General features: G+C 43.5%; 1 protein-coding gene and 1 long non-coding RNA gene across 13 annotated transcripts in view; both read left to right on the plus strand.

Moving 5' to 3' along the window:
- Positions 1-23,180, plus strand: part of LOC122683788 — a 267,413-nt gene that overhangs the window by 155,619 nt on the left and 88,614 nt on the right. The gene's annotated exons all lie outside the window — the stretch shown is intronic.
- Positions 2,039-9,478, plus strand: LOC122683795. Its single transcript, XR_006337830.1, has 3 exons — positions 2,039-2,171; positions 8,093-8,100; positions 9,468-9,478. It is a non-coding gene; the product is annotated as an uncharacterized LOC122683795 (long non-coding RNA).

A 23,180-nucleotide genomic window follows, 5' to 3' on the forward strand; every position in this document is an offset into this window, starting at 1 on the left:
GCTCTGGGTTGCCGACCACACCACTGTGGCAATCTGGTTCATTTAGATCTTTTTTTTTTTTTTTTAATTGACAACAACAGTCTATTCAGTGACATTTAGTATATTCACAGTGTTGTGCAACCTTTATCTCTCTCTAATTCCACAACGTTTTCATCACTCCAAAAGGGAACCCCATATCCATTAAACCATTACTCCCCCTCCCTGCTCCCCAAAACCCCTGGCAGCCACCAATCTGCTCTCTCTCTGTCGCTATGGCTCTTCCTATTCTGGATATTTCTTATAAATGGAATCATATAATATGTCAGCTTTCGTTTTCTGGCTGCTTTCCCTTAGCATAATGTTTTTGAGGATCGTATATACACATTGTTGTGTGTATCAGTACTTCATTCCTTTTTTTAAAAAAAGTATTTTTTTATTGAAGGATAGTTGCTTTACAGAGTTTTGTTGTTTTCTGTCAAACCTCAACCATACCATAACCAACCTCAACCTCAGCCATAGGTATACATATATCCCCTCCCTTCTGAACCTCCTTCCCATCTCCCTCCCATCCCACCCCTCTAGGTTGATGCAGAGCCCCTGTTTGAGTTTCCTGAGGCACACAGCAAATTCCCGTTGGCTGTCTGTGTTACCTATGGTAATGTAAGTTTCCATGTTACTCTTTCCATGTATCTCACCCTATCCTCCCCTCTCCCCATGTCCATAAGTCTATTCTCTAGGTCTGTTTCTCCATTGCTGCCCTGTAAATAAATTCTTCAGTACCATTTTTCTAGGTTCCATATATATGTATTAGAATATGATATTTATCTTTCTCTTTCTGACTTACTTCACTCTGCATAATAGGTTCTAGCTTCACCCACCTCATTAGAACTGACTCAAATGCATTTCGTTTTATGGCCGAATAATATTCCATTGTGTATATGTGCCACAACTTCTTTATCCATTCTTCTGTTGATGGACATCTAGGTTGCTTCCATGTTCTAGCTATTGTAAAAAGTGCTTCAGTGAACAATGGGATACATGTGTATTTTGCAATTCTGGTTTCCTCAGGATATATGCCTAGGGGTGGGATTGCTGGGTCATATGGTGGTTTTTTTTCCTAGTGTTTTAAGGAATCTCCATACCATCTTCCATAGTGGCTATATCAATTTACATTCCCACCAACAGTGCAAGAGTGTTCCCTTTTCTCCACACCTCCTCCAGCATTTATTGTTTGTAGACTTTTTGATGATGGCCATTCTGACTGGTATGAGGTGATATCTCATTGTGGTTTTGATTTGCATTTCTCTAATAATGAGGGATGTTGAGCATCTATTCATGTGTTTGTTAGCCATCTGTATGTCTTCTTTGGAGAAATATCTGTTTAGGTCTTTTTCCCACTTTTTGATTAGGTTGTTTGTTTTTCTGATATTGAGTTATAGGAGCTGCTTGTATATTTTGGAAATTAATCCTTTGTCAGTTGTTTCATTTGCTATTATCTCTAGATCTTTTTAATACAGTTCTTCCGTGTATTCTTTTCATCTCTTCTTGATCTCTTCAGCATCTAGTAAGTCCCTACCATTTATGTCCTTTATTGTGCCCATCTTTGGGTAAAATGTTCCCTTGATATCTCCAGTTTTCCTGAAAAGATCTCTAGTCTTTCCCTTTCTTTTGTTTTCTCCTGGTTTTATACACTATTTATTGAAGAAGGCCTTCTCATCTCTCTGTGCTGTTCTTTGGAAATCTGCGTTTAGTTGGATATACATTTCCCTTTCTCCCTTGCTTTTCACTTCTCTTTGTTCTTTAGCTATTGTAAGGCCTCCTCAGATAACCACTTTGCCTTCCTGCTTTTCTTCTTCTCTGGGATGGTTTTGTTCACTGCCTCCTATACAGTATTACAGACCTCCGTCCATAGTTCTTAAGGGACTCTGTCTGCCAGATCTAATCCCTTAACGCTATTTGTTACCTCTACTGCATATTCATAGGGGATCTGATTTAAGTCATACCTGGCTGGCCTAGTGGTTTTCCCCACTTTCTTTAGTTTAAGCCTGAATTTTTCTATGAGAAACTGATGATCTGGGCCACAGTCAGCTCCAGGTCTTGTTTTTGCTGACTGTATACAGCTTCTCGATCTTCGGCCACAAAGAATGTAATCAATTTGATTTCAGTATTGGCCATTTGGTGGTGTCCATGTGGTGTCCCTCAGACTTGGGTTCAAATCCCGGGTGTGCAAATCACTGACTCTGTGCTATAGATGTGTTCTGTCACCTCTCAGAGTCTAGTTTCTTCTGTAAATGAGGTTGGCATGACCTGCCTGGGTCTTAGGAATAGGGAGGAAATGAAGTCATGTACATACAGCACTGAACAGTGCATGGCCTATAAGTTACTCAAGAAATGAGAGCTATGATATAATATTCTAGATGGATGGTTGCCTGCATGCCTACCATATCCCTTCCTCACACCAAAGCATAGGCAAGTTTTTCCTCTTCCCACCAGTCTATCTGACAAGACAGAGCCCTGGTGTATGTGTGTGTGTGTCTTGAAAATAGCCTTTTCTAGATGCTCAACATCACTCATTATCAGAGAAATGCAAATCAAAACTACAATGAGGTACCATTACACGCCAGTCAGGATGGCTACTATCCAAAAGTCTACAAGCAATAAATGCTGGAGAGGGTGTGGAGAAAAGGGAACCCTCTTACACTGTTGGTGGGAATGCAAACTAGTACAGCCACTATGGAGACCAGTGTGGAGATTCCTTAAAAAACTGGAAATAGCACTGCCATATGACCCAGCAATCCCACTCCTGGGCATACACACCGAGGAAACCAGATCTGAAAGAGACACGTGCACCCCAATGTTCATCGCAGCACTGTTTATAATAGCCAGGACATGGAAGCAACCTAGATACCCATCAGCAGACAAATGGATAAGGAAGTTGTGGTACATATACACCATGGAATATTACTCAGCCATTAAAAAGAATACATTTGAATCAGTTCTAATGAGATGGATGAAACTGGAGCCCATTATACAGAGTGAAGTAAGCCAGAAAGATAAAGACCAACAGTATACTAATGCATATATATGGAATTTAGAAAGATGATAATGATAACCCTATATGCAAGACAGAAAAAGAGACACAGATATATAGAACAGACTTTTGAACTCTGTGGGAGAAGGCGAGGGTGGGATGTTTTGAGAGAATAGCATTGAAACATGTATATTATCAAGTGTGAAACAGATCACCAGCCCAGGGTGGATGCATGAGACAAGTGCTCAGGGCTGGTGCACTGGGAAGACCCAGAGCGATGGGATGGGGAGGGAGGTGGGAGCAGAGTTCAGGATGGGGAATACATGTAAATCCATGGCTGATTCATGTCAATGTATGGCAAAAGCCACTACAATATTGTAAAGTAATTAGCCTCCAACTAATAAAAATAATTGGGAAAAAATTAAAATTTAAAAATATATATATATATAAATAAAATAAAATAAAATAAAAAAAGAATATAGCCTTTTCTGTGGACTAGGACCCTCTGGCCAGAATTCTGTGCACATCCTTTGTCAAAGCATTTACTTCTCAGTTGTATTCAGATGAGACACTGATCCTTAAACACAACCCAGGGGGTGACTCCCATGCACAAAATCAGCCTGAAAACATGGTGGCCCCATGGTTTGGGCCTGGCAACTGGAAGCTGGGCCGAGTCTGTCTGACTTCATTTCTGGAGGCAAATGTAGCTCCAACATCACCTAAGCTGGGCAGTGAGGAAATTCTCATGTTCCCAACACTTTCAACAATGTCCCGTTATGCTTGGTGACTCACGAATAGGCCCATGTCCATGGAACAGCCTGTGTCTCTCTGCAGTGAGTACAGTGCCTTGCTGTGTGGTTGAACGAGTTTCTTAGGCTTCTCTCTACCACGGATGTTACTTGCCCTCTTTTCTGACAGTTGCTGGAGGCTTGTTGTATCAGAGAAGGCCAGAAAAGGGGGGAAAAAAATGATTTTTTTGACTGAGCAACCAAACACATTGGATAGATATAGTGCCTGGGAGGGAAACTTGGGTTCAAGCTAAATTAAAAGCAGCATCTTGGGAATTTTGCAAAAAGGCACGTACCTCAGTTGGCAGGTCACAGAAAACTCTCAGGTCACCCATCATTGTCATGGTTAATGATGTAGGTTTTCTTTCCCTTAACAGGCAGGGGAGAGGGTAGCAGAATATTGAAACAGCTCCTCAGACATGCCAGGGTTGGGGAGACACTGCAGATTTTGTGCAGAGACAGCCAGTTTGCCTCCTGTGTTGTTATGATCATGAGCTTGGGCCATTTAATTGGGAACTGAGAACCCTAGGAACACAGGCTCTAAGATTCGAAAGGGAGGGATGAACTTCTGGCATCTGTTCCATCCCAAGACACCCTGCCCTGTTGCTTTTACTTATTACTTGTAACAAATGCCTTGGCTTTGCTCAGCTTCAGCCACTTCTAAGGGTCTCATGAAATGAGTGGACCCAGCGCCAGCCTGGTTTGTGCCATTTCAGACTCTGCCCCGTTGCAGGTACTGCAGTGCTTGCTGCTCTCGTCTGCCTGGGGAGCTCCCAGTCAAGCCCCAGCAGCCAGTGCAGATTGCAGTTTCCCCAGCAGGGCTTCCTTGCTGCCTTGATCCCTGCATGAGCATCCACCCTCTATTATAATCCTAAGAATGAGAATGAAAACTCAAGGTCTTTGCTTACAGCTCCATCTCTTTCTGGAAAAGGCAATGGCACCCCACTCCAGTACTCTTGCCTGGAAAATCCCATGGATGGAGGAGCCTGGTAGGCTGCAGTCCATGGGGTCGCAAAGAGTCAGACACTACTGAGCGACTTCCCTTTCACTTTTCACTTGCATGCATTGGAGAAGGAAATGGCAATCCACTCCAGTGTTCTTGCCTGGAGAATCCCAGGAACGGGGGAGCCTGGTGGGCTGCCGTCTACGGGGTTGCACAGAGTCAGACACGACTGAAGTGACTTAGCAGCAGCAGCAGCCATCTCTTTCAACTATGCAGTGAATTTTCTGAGATCAGGAACTTCGCTCACTCTCATATCCTCAGCACACAGGACACTGCTGGGCAAGCACAAGACACTTAGTAAATGTTTGCTGGAGTGTCAAATGAAGAAATGAATGAATGGCATCTGAAGGTAATATTCTGTATATGCTGAGGCATATTAAGTTTCTGGAATACTGGGAACTCCTACAATTATCCATTCTAATGTGTTACTACTATATTGTTTCCAAATAGAAGAACCCCTTTAAAAATCATCATTTAATTTTGTCATCAATGATGACACCTGTCATCATTTGTCAGTACTTTTGCAAGAATGAGTTTACAGGATTTCAAAATACTTGATGAAATAGACTAAGCCTGGTACTGTTTTGCGGTAGAAATAGGGGAGTATACATGTGTGTGAGGCAATGGATGAGCAAGAAAGACCTGGAGTGAGACTGTGGGGTGTCATATAAAAGAGTTTCTGAAATGAGGGGCCCTTTATGGGCATGGGTTTTCCTGGTGGCTTAGACAGTAAAGAATCTGCCTTCAATGTGAGGAGACTCAGGTTTGATCCGTGGGTTGGGAAGATCCCCTGGAGAAAGGTTGGCAACCCACTCCAGTATTCTTGCCTGGAGAATCCCATGGACAGAGGAGCCTGGTGGATTATAGTCCATGGGGTCACAAAGAGTCAGACATGACTAAGCGACTAACACTTTCACTTTCTCTTTATGGGCATGATGCCTAGGAGAGTGTCCTTGGGAGGGGATAGATCTGGGAGAGGGGAAGCAAGAGGCTAAGTGTTCCTAGTAGCCCCGAGGCTAAGCCCGAGGTGAGAGGGTACTTTAGATCTGGGTGAGGGGGCTTCTTCCTGGTTAGTTCTCTAACCCAGCAGTTTCCAACCTTTTTGGCACCAGGGACCAGTTTTGTGGAAGATAGTTTTCCCACAGACTGGGTGAGGGGATGGAAGCACATTACATTTATTGTGCACTTTATTTCTATTATTATTATATTGTGATATATAATGAAATAATTATACAACTCACCATAGTGCAGAATCAGAGCATCAGGCATTGGGTTCTCATAAGGAGCGCACAGCCTAGATTCTGCGCGTGCGCAGTTCACAGTAGGGTTCACAGTTCTATGAGAATCTAACACCTCCGCTGATCTGACAGGAGGCGGAGTTCAGGCAGTAACACGGGCAAGGGGGAGCAGCTGGAAATGCAGCTGAAGCTTTGCTGCTCGCCTCCCTCCCCCTTACCAGCCCTCCCCACCGCCCCCCCTCCCACGTCCTGCTGTGTGGCCTGATTCCTAACAGGCCGCAGACCACTATTGGACTCAGTAGTCTGGGGCTTGGGGCCCCCGTTCTGTCCCACCTCCATTCATATGTTTGTTCATTCATTGAACTAAACCGCAGCAACCGTCTCCAGTGCACACACACCTCTAGGTGTTGAGGGTACAGCAAAGAGCAAAAGGGACAACTTTCCTGCCCTCATGGAGCTTGCGGTCTAGCTGGGGAGAAACGGACTCTAAGCAATTCTCCCGTGATGCCACATCTCTGTAGTATCCGGAGGAAACAGCAGACAGGCGGTGACCAGCAATGGGGTGCTGTTTTAGAAGTGCAGTCAGTGTGGCCACCTTGAGAGGGGACACCATGGCAGAGAATAAACAAAGGCACCCCCTGACATCTGGCTGGTCATTTGTGGGAGGTAAAGAAGCTGAATGCAGGTCCAGCTCTTTTGCTGTTGGCAAGCATGTCAAATTGGGTCAGAGATGCTCTCTGGAAATAATTCTTTCATCTGAGCTGAACAGGGGCCTTCAATAGGTGTGCTGGGCATCCTTGGCTTGGGGCCAGTGATCCTCGGCTTGCTCCTTTGAAGTGAGGTAAGCAATTATATCCTCTTCACAGGGCTCTGTTGAAGGTTAAATGAGCCAGTGTGTGTGAGAAGAGAGCTCAGTGAATCGTGAGGATGGAGTGCAATTGACATGTTCACCACTCATCAATCTACAGCGTGTTCGAGCCCCACAGGCACTTGGCTGCCTGCTGATTCTGGGGAGCTCTTAGACACCTTCTTGTGTGCCCCCAAGCCCAAAACCTTGACCTCGCTCCAAGACTCCATTAGTGTTAGGGTTCTACAGTCTCGAGGTTAAGAGTGGTTCGTGCAGGGCTGGCTGGTTTTTGCCTGGCATATGAGAGCATCGGAAAATCACCGATGTTTGTCCTGATGAACTGGTGTTAGTACCGGACCTGATGTTAAAGGTTTTTGACTCTCAGTTAGTTGAAAGCATAGACTCTGCAGCCAGAGGACTTGAGTTCAAATCCCAGCTCCACTACTTACCAGGTTTTTTTTTTTTTTTTTAAATCAAAGGCCTGTTGGGAGAACTAGGTGAATCATACAAAGGCACTTGAAGCCACACCTAGCATAAAGCTGTAAATAAGTGTTTGTTATTCTTACCATTGCATTTGTTCCTCCCCTGACTTCCTGTAAAGAAGCCTGTTCTATTCGTCTCCTGGTTCCCAATGGCTATTTCAGGCTTGGCATGTGGCAAGCACTCAATAAATGTTGGATGGGTTCATGGATGGTTTGGTGAATGGATGGGTGGATGGGCGGGTGGGTAGATGGAAGGATGGATGGATTGAATGAATGGATGGTTGTGTGGATGGATGAATGGAAGGATGGATGGATAGGTGACGAGTGGGTGAGCTACTTTTTACTTCTCTTAAACTTAATGATTAAGGCCTTAAGGGTGACATGAGAAAGCATGGAGGAGGCTGATGGAACAGTCTGGAGAGGGGTTAGAGAATGGTACACACTCCCCATTATACTCCCCTTTCTGCAGAAATGCCTGAGGGTTGAGGGGAGGGGGGACCGCTCATCTCCTCTGGGTTCCACAGCTGCCCAGTGTGGGCTCTATGCTATGCGCGTTACAACACTATCCATCTCTCACTCCTCACAGCCACCCTAGGAGATATACTATTATTGGCTCCATTTTACAAGTGAAGAAGCTGAGGTTTGGAGAAGTGAAATGACTTTTTAAAGGTTATACCCAGGACTGCTAATTTCAGAATCTATCCTCAACCCATTTGTTCCACAGTGGAGTCTGTTCCTCAGCCACACTGTTCACAGTTTTGCTACATAGCTCTGGGCCAAGGACTTACTGTTCGGAAACTCTTCATTCAGCTGAGGTGAGCAGGGACCTTAGAATTTGAAACTGGAAAAGAAAAGGAGGAGTACCTTATAATGGAGGAAATGCAGTGTTTATTGTTTGCTTACGACACACCAGTATCATATACACATTCTCATTAGGCGTCACGTCAGCGATGGAAGAGTGTTTTATCAGCTTCGGGTTGTGGGTATGGAGACGGAGGATCTCACTGGGCCTCTGACCTGCTCAAGCCATGTAGCTAATAAGGGCACCTCCTGGGATTTGAATCCAGGTCTCTCAGGCTTCCAAACTCTCCCCTTCACATTGATCTTCTCTGGGAATGTGCAGCTGGCTCTGATGAGGAGTGGGGTTCCCACAGATTCATAACTGTCTGCACTCACACTAGAGTCATAGGTTTAATCTAAATACGAGTAGGTTCACAATTGCTGTATTCACCACCCATCTGACAGCTTCTGATTTACTTACTCTCAGAGAATGCTAGGTTCTTTCCTCTCCACCCCCACCTTTCAGGGAAAATTTCATCCCTAAAGAGAAATCCCAGTGGTATATACCCCAGAGAATCAGAAGGGTATTTGCCTATCCATGCTGAAAATAGCATTATACTCAATATCCAAAAGCAACGTTGCTTCCATCAGTGTCCATCAATGGATGAGTGGATAAGCAAAATGTGATATAAACATACAACAGAACATCATCCAGCCTTAAAAAAGGACATTCTGAAACATGCTACAATATGAATGAACCTTGAAAACATTATGTTATATGAAATAAACCAAACACAAAAGGTTAAATACTGTATGATTCCACTTATTTGAGGCACTTAGAGTAGTCAAATTCATAGAGACAGAAAGTAGAGTGGTGGTTGCCAGGGCCTGGGGGAGGAAAATAGGGAGGTTTTTTGTTTGTTTGTTTGTTTTGTTTAATTATAAACATGGCTTGTATATACTTTTATTTCATATTGGACTAGAGTTGATTAGCTAATGTTATGTTAGTTCAACAGTACAGCAAAGTGTTTCTATTGTCATATACATGTATCTATTCTCTTTCAAATCCTTTCCCATTCAGGTTATTATAGAATATTTGGCAGCATGCCCAGTGCTATACCATAAGCCTTTATTGGTTATCTATTTTAGATGCAGAAGTGTGTGCATGCTCAGTCCTCAGTCGTGTTTGACTCTTCGCCACCCCATGAACTGTAGCCCTCCAGGCTTCTCTCTGTCCGTGGAATTCTTCAGGCAAGAATACTAGAGTGGGTTGCCACGCCCTTCTCCAGGATCTTCCCAACCCAGGGATCAAATCTTAGTCTCCTGTGTTTCCTGCATTGCAGGCAGAAATCTTTACTGCTGAGCCACTGGGGAAGCCCATGTGTATATGTTAATCCCAAACTCTTCATCCTTCTCCTTTGGTAAACCATAGTTTATTTTCAGTGAATCTGTTTCTGTTTTGTAAATACATTTCTATCATTTTTTTTTCCAGATTCCAAGTATAAGTGATATCATATGATATTTATCTTTCTCTGACTTACTTCACAGGAAGTTGCTTAATGGGTTTAGAATTTCAGTTTTTCAAGATGAAAAAAGAGAAATCGTTGGTGGTGATGGTAGCACAGAAATGTGCTTAAGGCCACTGAACTGTACATTGAGAAATGGTTAACATGGTATATTTTATGTGTATTTCACAACCATAAAAGTAACAAATCCTATCTGTTTAGGAACAGATTGATATTTTCTGATGGGAAGAATTTGAATTTGGCTTCAAGAGACTTACCTTTTGCCAATCCTTACCAGGTAGTAGGTGAAAGTTCAGTTCAGTTCAGTCGCTCAGTCGTGTCTGACTCTTTGCGACCCCATGAACTACAGCACGCCAGGCCTCCCTGTCCATCACCAACTCCCGGAGTCCACCCAAACCCGTGTCCATCGAGTCGGTGATGCCATCCAACCATCTCATCCTCTGTGGTCCCCTTCTCCTCCTACCCTCAATCTTTCCCAGCATCAGGGTCTTTTCAAATGAGTCAGCTCTTCGCATCAGATGGCCAAAGTATTGGAGTTTCAGCTTCAACATCAGCCCTTCCAAAGCACACCCAGGACTGATCTCCTTTAGGATGGGCTGGTTGGATTTCCTTGCAGTCCAAGGGACTCTCAACAGTCTTCTCCAACACCATAGTTCAAAAGCATTAATTCTTCAGCGCTCAGCTTTCTTTATAGTCCAACTCTCACATCCATACATGACTACTGGGAAAACCATAGCCTTGACTAGACAGGCCTTTGTTGGCAAAGTAATGTCTCTGCTTTTTATTTTATTTTTTTTCCATTTATTTTTATTAGTTGGAGGCTAATTACTTTACAATATTGTAGTGGTTTTTGCCATACCTTGACATGAATCAACCATGGATTTACATGTGTTCCCCATCCTGATCCCCCCTCCCACCTCCCTCTCCACCCGATTCCTCTGGGTCTTCCCAGTGCACCAGCCCCAAGCACTTGTCTCATGTATCCAACCTGGGCTGGTGATCTGTTTCACACTTGATAATATACATGTTTTGATGCTGTTCTCTCAAAACATCCCACCCTCGCCTTCTCCCACAGAGTCCAAAAGTCTGTTCTGTACATCTGTGTCTCTTTTTCTGTTTTGCATTTAGGGTTATTGTTACCATCTTTCTAAATTCCATATATATGCATTAGTATACTGTATTGGTCTTTATCTTTCTGGCTTACTTCACTCTGTATAATGGGCTCCAGTTTCATCCATCTCATTAGAACTGATTCAAATGTATTCTTTTTAATGGCCGAGTAATATTCCATTGTGTATATGTACCACAACTTCCTTATCCATTTGTCTGCTGATGGGCATCTAGGTTGCTTCCTTGTCCTGGCTATTATAAACAGTGCTGCGATGAACATTGGGGTGCACGTGTCTCTTTCAGATCTGGTTTCCTCGGTGTGTATGCCCAGGAGTGGGAGTGCTGGGTCATATGGCAGTTCTATTTCCAGTTTTTAAAGGAATCTCCACACTGTTCTCTATAGTGGCTGTACTAGTTTGCATTCCCACCAACAGTGTAAGAGGGTTCCCTTTTCTCCACACCCTCTCCAGCATTTATTGCTTGTAGACTTTTGGATAGCTGCCATCCTGACTGGCGTGTAATGGTACGTCATTGTGGTTTTGATTTGCATTTCTCTGATGATGAGTGATGTTGAGCATCTTTTCATGTGTTTGTTAGCCATCTGTATGTCTTCTTTGGAGAAATGTCTGTTTAGATCTTTGGCCCATTTTTTGACTGGGTCATTTATTTTTCTGGAATTGAGCTGCAGGAGTTGCTTGTATATTTTTGAGATTAAACCTTTGTCTGTTGCTTCATTTGCTATTATTTTCCCCCAATCTGAGGGCTGTCTTTTCACCTTGCTTATAGTTTCCTTTGTTGTGCAAAAGCTTTTAAATTTCATTAGGTCCCATTTGTTTATTTTTGCTTTTATTTCCAATATTCTGGGAGGTGGGTCATAGAGGATCCTGCTGTGATTTATGTCAGAGAGTGTTTTGCTCTCTGTTCTCTTTGCTCTGTGTTCTCCTCTAGGAGTTTTATAGTTTCTGGTCTTACATTTAGATCTTTAATCCATTTTGAGTTTATTTTTGTGTATGGTGTTAGAAAGTGTTCTAGTTTCATTCTTTTACAAGTGGTTGACCAGTTTTCCCAGCACCACTTGTTAAAGAGGTTGTCTTTTTTCCATTGTATATTCTTGCCTCCTTTGTCGAAGATAAGGTGTCCATAGGTTCGTGGATTTATCTCTGGGCTTTCTATTCTGTTCTATTGATCTATATTTCTGTCTTTGTGCCAGTACCATACTGTCTTGATGACTGTGGCTTTGTAGTAGAGTCTGAAGTCAGGCAGGTTGATTCCTCCAGTTCCATTCTTCTTTCTCAAGATTACTTTGGCTATTCGAGGTTTTTTGTATTTCCATACAAATTGTGAAATTATTTTTTCTAGTTCTGTGAAAAATACCGTTGGTAGTTTGATAGAGATTGCATTGAATCTATAGATTGCTTTAGGTAGTATAGTCATTTTGACAATATTGATTCTTCCAATCCATGAACACGGTATATTTCTCCATCTGTTTGTGTCCTCTTTGATTTCTTTCATCAGTGTTTTATAGTTTTCTATGTATAGGTCTTTTGTTTCTTTAGATAGATATACTCCTAAGTATTTTATTCTTTCTGTTGAAATGGTGAATGGTATTGTTTCCTTAATTTCTCTTTCTGTTTTCTCATTGTTAGTGTATAGGAATGCAAGGGATTTCTGAGTGTTAATTTTATATCCTGCAACTTTACTATATTCGTTGATTAGCTGTAGTAATTTTCTGGTAGAGTCTTTAGGGTTTTCTATGTAGAGGATCATGTCATCTGCAAACAGTGAGAGTTTCACTTCTTCTTTTCCTATCTGGATTCCTTTTACTTCTTTTTCTGCTCTGGTTGCTGTGGCCAAAACTTCCAAAACTATGTTGAATAGTAGTGGTGAGAGTGGGCACCCTTGTCTTGTTCCTGATTTTAGGAGAAATGCTTTCAGTTTTTCACCATTGAGGGTAATGCTTGCTGTGGGTTTGTCATATATAGCTTTTATTATGTTGAGGTATCTTCCTTCTATGCCTGCTTTCTGGAGAGTATTAATCATAAATGGATGTTGAATTTTGTCAAAGGCTTTCTCTGCATCTATTGAGATAATCATATGGTTTTTATCTTTCAATTTGTTAATGTGGTGTATTACATTGATTGATTTGTGGATATTAAAGAATCCTTGCATTCCTGGGATAAAGCCCACTTGGTCATGATGTTTGATCTTTTAAATATGTTGTTGGATTCTGTTTGCTAGAATTTTGTTAAGGATTTTTGCAACTATGTTCATCAGTGATATTGGCCTGTAGTTTTCTTTTTTTGTGGCATCTTTGCCTTGTTTTGGAATTAGGGTGATGGTGGCCTCATAGAATGAGTTTGGAAGTTTACCTTCTTCTGCAATTTTCTGGAAGAGTTTGAGTAAGACAGGTGTTAGCTCTTCTCTAAATTTTTGGTACAATTCAGCTGTGAAGCCATCTGGTCCTGGGCTTTTGTTTGCTGGAAGATTTTTGATTACACTTTTGATTTCCTTGCTTGTGATGAGTCTGTTAAGATCTTCTATTTCTTCCTGGTTCAGTTTTGGAAAGTTATACTTTTCTAAGAATTTGTCCATTTCTTCCAAGTTGTCCATTTTATTGGCATAGAGCTGCTGGTAGTAGTTTCTTATGATCCTTTGTATTTCAGTGTTGTCTGTTGTGATCTCTCCATTTTCATTTCTAATTTTGTTAATTTGGTTCTTCTCCCTTTGTTTCTTAATGAGTCTTGCTAACAGTTTGTCAATTTTGTTTATTATTTCAAAAAACCAGCTTTTAGCTTTGTTGATTTTTGCTATGGTCTCTTTAGTTACTTTTGCATTTATTTCTGCCCTAATTTTTAAGATTTCTTTCCTTCTCCTAACCCTGAGGTTATTCATTTCTTCCTTCTCTAGTTGCTTTAGGTGTAGAGTTAGATTATTTATTTGACATTTTTCTTGTTTCTTGATGTAAGCCTGTAATGCTATGAACCTTCCCCTTAGCACTGCTTTTACAGTGTCCCATAGGTTTTGGGTTGTTGTGATTTCATTTTCATTCATTTCTATGCCTATTTTGATTTCTTTTTTGATTTCCTCTATGATTTGTTGGTTATTCAGAAGCGTGTTATTTAGCCTCCATATGTTTGAATTTTTAATAATTTTTTTCCTGTAATTGAGATCTAATCTTACTGCACTGTGGTCAGAAAAGATGACTGGAATGATTTCAATTTTTTTGAATTTCCCAAGGCTAGATTTATGGCCCAGGATGTGATCTGTTCTGGAAGTTTCCATGTGCGCTTGAGAAAAAGGTGAAATTGATTGTTTTGGGTTGAAATGTCCTATAGATATCAATTAGGTCTAGCTGGTCCATTGTGTCATTTAAAGTTTGTGTTTCCTTGTTAATTTTCTGTTTAGTTGATCTATCCATAGTTGTGAGTGGGGTATTAAAGTCTCCCACTATTATTGTGTTACTATTAATTTCCTCTTTCATACTTGTTAGCGTTTGCCTTACATATTGCGGTGCTCCTATGTTGGCTGCATATATATTTATAATTGTTATATCTTCTTCTTGGATTGATCCTTTGATCACTGTGTAGTGTCCTTCTTTGTCTCTTTTCACAGCCTTTATTTTAAAGTCTATTTTATCTGATATGAGTATTGTGACTCCTGCTTTCTTTTGGTCTCCGTTTTCATGAAATATTTTTTTCCAGCCCTTCACTTTTAGTCTGTATATGTCCCTTGTTTTGAGGTGGGTCTCTTGTAGACAGCATATATAGGGGTCTTGTTTTTGTATCCATTCAGCCAGTCTTTGTCTTTTGGTTGGGGCATTCAACCCATTTACATCTAAGGTAATTATTGATAGGTATGGTCCCGTTGCCATTTACTTTGTTGTTTTGGGTTCGCGTTTATACAACCTTTCTGTGTTTCCTGTCTAGAGAAGATCCTTTAGCATTTGTTGAAGAGCTGGTTTGGTGGTGCTGAATTCTCTCAGCTTTTGCTTGTCTGTAAAGCTTTTGAATTCTCCTTCACATCTGAATGAGATCCTTGCTGGGTACAGTAATCTAGGTTGTACGTTATTCTCTTTCATTACTTTAAGTATGTCCTGCCATTCCCTTCTGGCCTGAAGGGTTTCTATTGATAGATCAGCTGTTACCCTTATGGGAATCCCTTTGTGTGTTATTTGTTGTTTCTCCCTTGCTGCTTTTAATATTTATTCTTTGTGTTTTATCTTTGTTAATTTGATTAATATGTGTCTTGGGGTGTTTCACCTTGGGTTTATCCTGTTTGGGACTCTCTGGGTTTCTTGGACCTGTGTAACTATTTCCTTCCCCATTTTAGGGAAGTTTTCAGCTATTATCTCCTCGAGTATTTTCTCATGGCCCTTCTTTTTGTCTTCTTCTTCTGGGACTCCTATGATTCGAATGTTGGGGTGTTTCACAGTGTCCCAGAGGTCCCTGAGGTTGTCCTCATTTCTTTTGATCCTTTTTTCTTTTTTCCTCTCTGCTTCATTTATTTCCACCATTTTATCTTCTACCTCACTTATCCTATCTTCTGTCTCTGTTATTCTACTGTTGGTTCCCTCCAGAGTGTTTTTGATCTCATTTATTGCATTGTTCATTTTTAATTGACTCTTTTTTATTTCTTCTAGGTCCTTATTAAACATTTTTTTCATCTTCTCAATCTTTGTCTCCAGGCTATTTATCTGTAACTCCATTTTGTTTTCAAGATTTTGAATCATTTTTATTATCATTATTCTAAATTCTTTTTCAGGTAGATTCCCTATCTCCTCCTCTTTTGTTTGACTTGGTGGGCATTTTTCATGTTCCTTTACCTGTTGGGTATTTCTCTGCCTTTTCATCTTGTTTAGATTGCTGTGTCTGGAGTGGGCTTTCTGTATTCTGGAGGTCTGTGGTTCCTTTTTATTGTGGAGGTTTCACCCAGTGGGTGGGGTTGGACGATTGGCTTGTCAAGGTTTCCTGGTTAGGGAAGCTTGCATCAGTGTTCTGGTGTGTGGAACTGGATTTCTTCTCTCTGGAGTGCAATGGAATGTCCAGTAGTGAGTTTTGAGATGGGTCTATGTGTTAGGTGTGACTTTGGGCAGCCTGTATGTTGACGCTCAGGGCTGTGTTCCCACGTTGCTGGAGAATTTGCATGGTATGTCTTGCTCTGAAACTTACTGGCTCTTGGGTGGTGGTTGGTTTCAGTGTAGGTATGGAGGCTTTTGGATGGTCTCTTATTACTTAATGTTCCCTGTAGTCAGGAGTTTTCTGGTGTTCTCAGATTTTGGGCTTAAGTCTCCCGCCTCTGGATTTCAGTCTTATTCTTCTAGTAGTCTCAAGACTTCTCCAACTATACAGCACTGATAATAAAACTTCTAGGTTATTGGTGAAAAGATTCTCCACTGTGAGGGACACCCAGAGAGGTTGAAGAAGAGGAGAGGGAGGAGGGAGATAGAGATGAGCAGGAGGAGAAAAAGGGGGACTCAAGAGGAGAGAGACAGATCTACGCAGTTCTCTGTTCCCAAAGTGTTCTCCATAGCCCAGACACCCACAGAGATTCACAGAATTGGATTGGGAAGAGAAGGGGGAAGGAGGAAATAGAGGTGATCTGGGGGAGAAAACGGAGAGTCAAAAGTGGGAGAGAGTAATCAACACACTCCTGAGTAAAAATGGATACTGAATATTGGATTCTTAAATGTCCAATATTGATATCAAATACTGAAAAGCAAAGATTAAAAATCTAGAGTAGAGGTTAGACTCTTAAAAATACAATATTAAAAACAAAAACACAAAAAATTTTAGAAATATATATGAAGTTCAGTTTAAAAATAGGGCCTCTTCTTTTTTTTTTTTTTGCAAGGTTATAGTGAAATGAAAATGAAAATTAAGGAGTAATAGAGGAGTAATAGAGGACTTTAAAAGAAAATAAGAGAAAAAAGAAAAAAAATTTTTTTAATTAAAAAAATAGTAAAAATATATGAAAATGAAAGTTAAGGAGTAATGGAGGAGTAATAGGGAATTTTAAAAGAAAATAAAAAGAAAAAATAAAAAAAAGAAAAAAAATTTTTTTTTATTAGGGAAAAAAAGTAAAAATATATCTAGGAATTTCTCTGGAGCTGTTGCGGGCAGTGTGGGTTCGGTTCAGTTTCAGATAGCTCCTCGTTCCAGCTTACACTTCTCGATATCTATAGGCCCCTTCTGGTGCAGTCGGTGTTTCCTACAGGGATTTTCATCTGTTGCACCGGTCCGTTCTGAAGCGGTTCCCTTTGTTTATTTGGCTTCTGTTTGCAGGTCTCTTCAGTGTCTAATTTCCGCCCTGACACAGGTGGCGGGGGTGGTCTCTTGTTTAGCTTCGCTGGTTCAGTCGCGCTGCGGGGAGGGAGGGGCGCTGCAGGCAGATATCTCTGTGTGTGGGGAGCGCTCACAGTGTTCCGGCCACAATGGGTTTGCCCCGCTCACGGGTGTGTGCTTCCCCCGTCTACATTGCTCAGGCTCCCGGCTGCTCTATATGGAGAGTGCTCTGCGTTGCATGCGGTTCCAATTTTCAGGTATTCCACAAAAGCGCGGACTCGGTTGGGCCTACGTTTCGTGCCTTCCCCACCGGAGCAGCTCAGGCAGCCAGGAGCTTGACGGGCGCATTCTCCCCGGATGCAGGGCGCCTTCTCCCCTCCGCGGCCCCAGCCTCAGTTTCCACGCGCGCCAGTCGGGTGCGTGCGCCTTGTGTCTGTTCTCAGGAGCTGGCCTCTAGCCGTGACCCTCCTGGCGAATGTCTACCATCCAGAATCTTTGGTTGGAAACTGGAGGCCTGTTTGCAGTTTGGTAGGGGGTGCCGTCTCTGGGGCCGAGTTTGCCCCTTTCCCCTCCCCCCTGCCTCCTGCCTCCGGCAGGGGCTGGGCCGGTCCGCTGCCGGCTAGCTCTTTTCTGGACTTGCTCAGTCCCTTTGTTCTGCGAACGGCCAGCAGTGTGTTCCGGCCAGTTATTTTCTCTCTTTCTCTTGCTATCCCACAGTTTAAGTTGCTATCTCACGTTAGCTCCCTCTGATTTCCCTCAGGGCATTCGGGCCGGGTCCTTACCCTAAGCACTGCCGCCCACTCCTCTCCGTTCTGCCCCCACTTGCTGGTGGCGGATGTGGGCATCTGGGGTACTTTTCTGCTGGGAGTTGTTTTTAGGCATGTAATCTGTGGGTTTTATTTATTTTCCCTCCCAGTTAGGTTGCCCTCCGAGATTGGAAAACTTCCCCCAGACCCGCCAGTGTGAGGGTTTCCTGGTGTTTGGAAACTTCCTCTATTATGACTCCCTTCCCGGGACGGGTCTCCATCCCTAACCCTTTTGTCTCTTTATCTTTTATATTTTGTCCTACCTCCTTTCGAAGATGATGGGCTGCTTCTCTAGGAGCCTGATGTCTTCTGCTAGCGGTCAGAAGTTGTTTTGTGACGATTGCTCAGTGTTCAAATGTTCTTTCGATGAGTTTGTAGGGGAGAAAATGGTCTCCCCGTTCTATTCCTCCGCCATCTTAGCTCCTCCCCATGTCTCTGCTTTTTAATATGCTGTCTAGGTTGGTCATAACTTTCCTTCCAAAGAGTAAGCGTCTTTCAATTTCATGGCTGCAATCACCATCTGCAGTGATTTTGGAGCCCAGAAAAATAAATAGGTGGAAAGTGGGGGTCATTTGGATTCTATTGGGTTCCTCCAAGTGAAGCAGGTACTTCAGTAGCTGTTGGATATCATTCTCCTGGGCTGAGAATCCCCTTCCCCACTCTCTTCCTCTCTCTCTTCCTTCCTTCCCTCCTTCCTGACGTATTTATCCAGTACCTACCATATGCCACTTAACTCTGCTAGACAGTGACTCAGAGGGTCAGGAATCTGCCTGCAATTCAGGAGACCCAGGTTTGATCGCTGGGTTTGGAAGATCCCTGGAGAAGGGGATGGCTACCCTCTCTAGTATTCTTGCCTGGAGAGTTCCATGGACAAAGGAGCCTGGCGGGCTGCAGTCCATGGGATGGCAAAGAGCCTGACACGACTGAGCACCTAACGCTTTCACTTCGCTTTCAGATGTGATGACTATCAGACATATTAACTACTCATCTGTGCCCTGAGTAGCTCCCATTTCCCCCCATTTTTACTATGTTTTCTCAGTGAATACACACTCTCACTTTTGCTTGGTACTGATTCATGCTCCATTTATTTTCTATGCTGCTGCTTTTCAGAGCAGAATGGGCTAATTGCTTCAGCTTTCACTTCTGATGTTTTACAAAGTTGAGCTGAAGGCTGCACCATCAGAGGCTTGGTAAGCTTGGGTGACTGGCCTTGGCTGGTATGCCACTAAGTTCAAGTGGGCAGGGCCCCGGGGAGTCAACGAGTGTTTTCACAGCCTTCTGTGCCTGGCGTCGTGAGAATTTGCCTGGCCTGCTGGATGGAGAGAGTCTAAGTCAGATTCTGGGGGCTTGGAAAGACAGTAACATACTCTTCCCCTCCCTGGAATAGCCATGCATTTGTTCAAAGACTTGAAACTCTTCTGGGGCTGGAATTTCCCTCTCTGTTTATTTTCACATCTGGGTGATGGTCTTCTGCCACTAGAATACTTTTAGTGAATCACTTCAGAGATTGCTTGTCAGGGTTCCCGGACGAGAGGGGGCTGGCGCGCGTCCTTTTCCTGAGGCCTGCCAGGGCAGGACTGACTGGGCTTCCCGGCCAGCCGCCTGGAGCTGTCCCCCGGGGGAGGTGGACAGACGTTTTTCGTCTTTCTGGGAAATCTGCTTCTGCAGAACTCCTGATCCCCGGGCTCTCTTTCCACGTGGGGAGCGGGGAAAAGGTGGAATGAGATATAAATAAAAGAGATAGACTGGTTTTAACTGGTACAAGATGTTATGGGTTCTTGGTAGCCCCTGGCAGCAGGCACCCCTCTGCATTCCCAGGCTCTGGTTTGCGGAGTCAGGAGTGCCAGGAGACAGGGCTGGCTGGGGTCGCTTCCAGAGGGCAGCCTGCGGGGCTCGGGAAGGGGTTGGCGGCGCTCAGGAGTAACTGGCTGCCAGAAGCTTCCTGGTTGATGCCTGTTCCCAGGGCCCAGTGGTGGCCAGGGTCCCTGATGATCACATCAGGTCCTTGGTTCCCACTCACCCTTAACCTGACAGACTTCATCGCAGTCACATCCCCACGCCCTCTCCTGTCCCTCCCTCTGCCCCCGTGCTCTGTGTCCCAGCCACAGCTCATACGTTCCACTGGGTGCTGTCTAGTTGCCCCCCACCCAGTGCCCCCTGCAACCCAGCTCTGCCCAGCTCCGAGCCCCAGGAGCCGGACCACTCGGGGTGCATTGGCCAGGCTCCCCTGCCCTGCCCGCTGGCTCCCTGCTGGTTTGGGCCTGTGGGAAGCCCCTCAGGAGCTCCGGCAGGGGGAAGGGAAGAGAGAGGCAGAGGGGTTTAATCTTCTCACTCCCTCCCTGGGAGGTCAGCTCAGGCGGGCTCTGTGCCTTAGAAATCTTGCATCCTTCTAAGGTTGCCTTCTCTACATAGTTTGCTCTTTCTGCATCCAGGTAACAGCTGCCTCCTGTCATCCTGAGTCCAGGGGTGGTACAGCACTTGGAATCTCACAGTACCTTTTGCGTTTTCCCTGTATTATGCCCACACCTTTGTCAATAGTTAGTTTACTGATTCCTTCTTGCATTCTCTTCATTTGAGTATTTCTGCTGGAACTCAGACAGATATGGATGGATAGATAGACAGATACAGATATAATGTTATTTATAAAATATATATATATATATACATTTTTCCCCAAGATTTTTTCCTCTACTAAAATTCCCACCTTGCTCCTTGACTACCTGTTGAACTGCTCCTCATCCTTCTAAAACTCACAGAAACTCACCTCTGTGAAGCCTTGCATTCTCCATTAGAGTTTATTGCTTTTCCCTTGGGTTTCTGTGTCTCCCTTGTTATTGTTGTTTATCCCCTCAGTTGTGTCTGACTCTTTGTGACCCCCGTGGACTGTAGCCTGCCAGGCCCCTCTGTCTATCCGGTTTCCCAGGCAAAAATACCGGAGTGGGCTGTCATTTCCTTCTCCAGGGAATTTTCCCGACTCAGGGATGGAAACTGGGTCTCCTCCTTTGCAAGGGTCTCCTCCTTTGGCGGATTCTTGGTAGAGCCAATATACACTACCATATGTAAAATAGATAGCTAGTAGAAAGCCGCGGTAAAGCATAGGAAGCTCAGCTTGGGCTGTGATGACCTAGGGGGTGGGTGGGAGTGGGGTGGGAGGGAGGCCCAAGCAGGGTATGTCTGCTGTGGTTGACTCACTTCATTGTGTGGCAGAAACTAGTCCAACACTGTAAGGCAATTCTGTTCCAATAAAAAGTTACAGTTTAACTCCTTCAATGTCTGTTTAAGTGACTGTCAGAGGGACTGCTTCAGTGCCTGCCCCAGATCAGATGCTCAGTAAATAATAGCTAGTATCAGAAAACTTCATACTAACGTGTGAATGGCTATGGGTTTTAATGCATTACCTCTCCTAGGAGCAGCTTACATTTATAAGGGGCTATTTAAAGTGAATAGTCCCCCCAGTAAATGTCTAAATTGGCAGGGTTGGGTAGGGGAGTGTGGAGGGGTCTTCCTTTGGGGTTTCTCAAATTATGTCAAGTATAAGGCCTCTCTGTCTGTAGGTTTGAGAAAACAGAGAAGCACTTCAGGTCAGTCTCCAGCATGCACAGGCTGTTTGGAAAGGGGACAGATTGCTCAACAGTGGCCTGGGGGGAGCAGCGTCTATGGAAAAAGACAGATGTGACTGGACACATCTCTGCTCGGCTATTATACCCTTCCAGTGCTAATGGAATGTGATTTTCTAAATTGTGACTGGCCGACTTTCTTCTCCTGTGGTCAAATTTGTAATAACATAGACTATGACTCTAGTTTTGCCAAAGTGGAAAAAAAAATGCCATCCAATGGATTTTTATGGTGGTTCTTAAACATTTTAAAAAATATTATTAAAGATGTAGCTCAAGAAGCCTTTAATGCCCTGCTTTGGGACGGATGAGCCAAAGCACAGACATCCGAGGCTGGGTGTGGGCAGGGTGCTACACCTGTCAGGTGCCAACACTGGTTAAGTCCCTCTGTGCAATTTTGCCTAAAAATGGAGCTACCTACGTAAATACAAATCCAGAGTATTTTGATCTTCTATGGCTTGGGGCAGAGATCAAAGCAAAGCGTCTCACTCCTCATTAAGTTCAAGAAGCCAAGGAGCCTGCTGTGAATTCCACATACATCCCTCCCAGACTCCAGAGAATCACAGCTCACATCTGAGGTGGGAGAGAGGCTGGGTTGAGTGAAATCACCTCCTGCAAGTTGGTCTCCTCGCTCCTCTGTAGAGAACAGTGGGCCTATGGGACAGAGTGTCATGATCAAGAGATCTTTTCTAAAAGAGTCCTTCAGATGTTCGTGCAGCTGGGAAACTGGCAGAATTCTTGGGAAGAACCCAAAGTGGTTCTTGGAGTGGAGTATCTTGGAGTGGTTAGGACAGAAGATTTCTCAGTAAGCAAAATGGATTATGGGAAGCTGTCATATAGCCACTGTGACGACCCGGGGAGGGAGGCTTGTAGACAGGGCTGCAGAGTGGGCTTGTCCTGTGTTTTTTTCTTTTTTTTTTTCATTTATTTTTATTATTTGGAGGCTAATTACTTTACAATATTGTAGTGGTTTTTGCCATACATTGACATGAATCAGCCATGGATTTACATGTGCTCCCCATCCCGATCCCCCCTCCCACCTCCCTCCCCATCCCATCGCTCTGGGTCTTCCCAGTGCACCAGCCCTGAGCACTTGTCTCATGCATCTAACCTGGGCTGGCGATCTGTTTCACACTTGATAATATACATGTTTCAATGCTATTCTCTCAGATCATCCCACCCTCGCCTTCTCCCACAGAGTCCAAAAGTCCATTCTATACATCTGTGTTTCTTTTTCTGTCCTGCATATAGGGTTATTGTTACCATCTTTTAAAATTCCATATATATGCGTTAGTATACTGTATTGGTGTTTATCTTTCTGGCTTACTTCACTCTGTATAATGGGCTCCAGTTTCATCCATCTCATTAGAACTGATTCAAATGAATTCTTTTTAATGGCTGAGTAATATTCCATTGTGTATATGTACCACAGCTTCCTTATCCATTCGTCTGCTGATGGGCATCTAGGTTGCTTCCTTGTCCTGGCTATTATAAACAGTGCTGCGATGAACACTGGGGTGCACGTGTCTCTTTCAGATCTGGTTTCCTCGGTGTGTATGCCCAGGAGTGGGATTGCTGGGTCATATGGCAGTTCTATTTTCAGTTTTTTAAGGAATCTCCACACTGTTCTCCATAGTGGCTGTACTAGTTTGCATTCCCACCAACAGTGTAAGAGGTTTCCTTTTTCTCCACACC

The sequence above is a fragment of the Cervus elaphus genome, chromosome 25 (genome assembly GCF_910594005.1).
Source record: "Cervus elaphus chromosome 25, mCerEla1.1, whole genome shotgun sequence".
In the NCBI taxonomy this organism is placed as follows: Eukaryota; Metazoa; Chordata; class Mammalia; order Artiodactyla; family Cervidae; genus Cervus; species Cervus elaphus.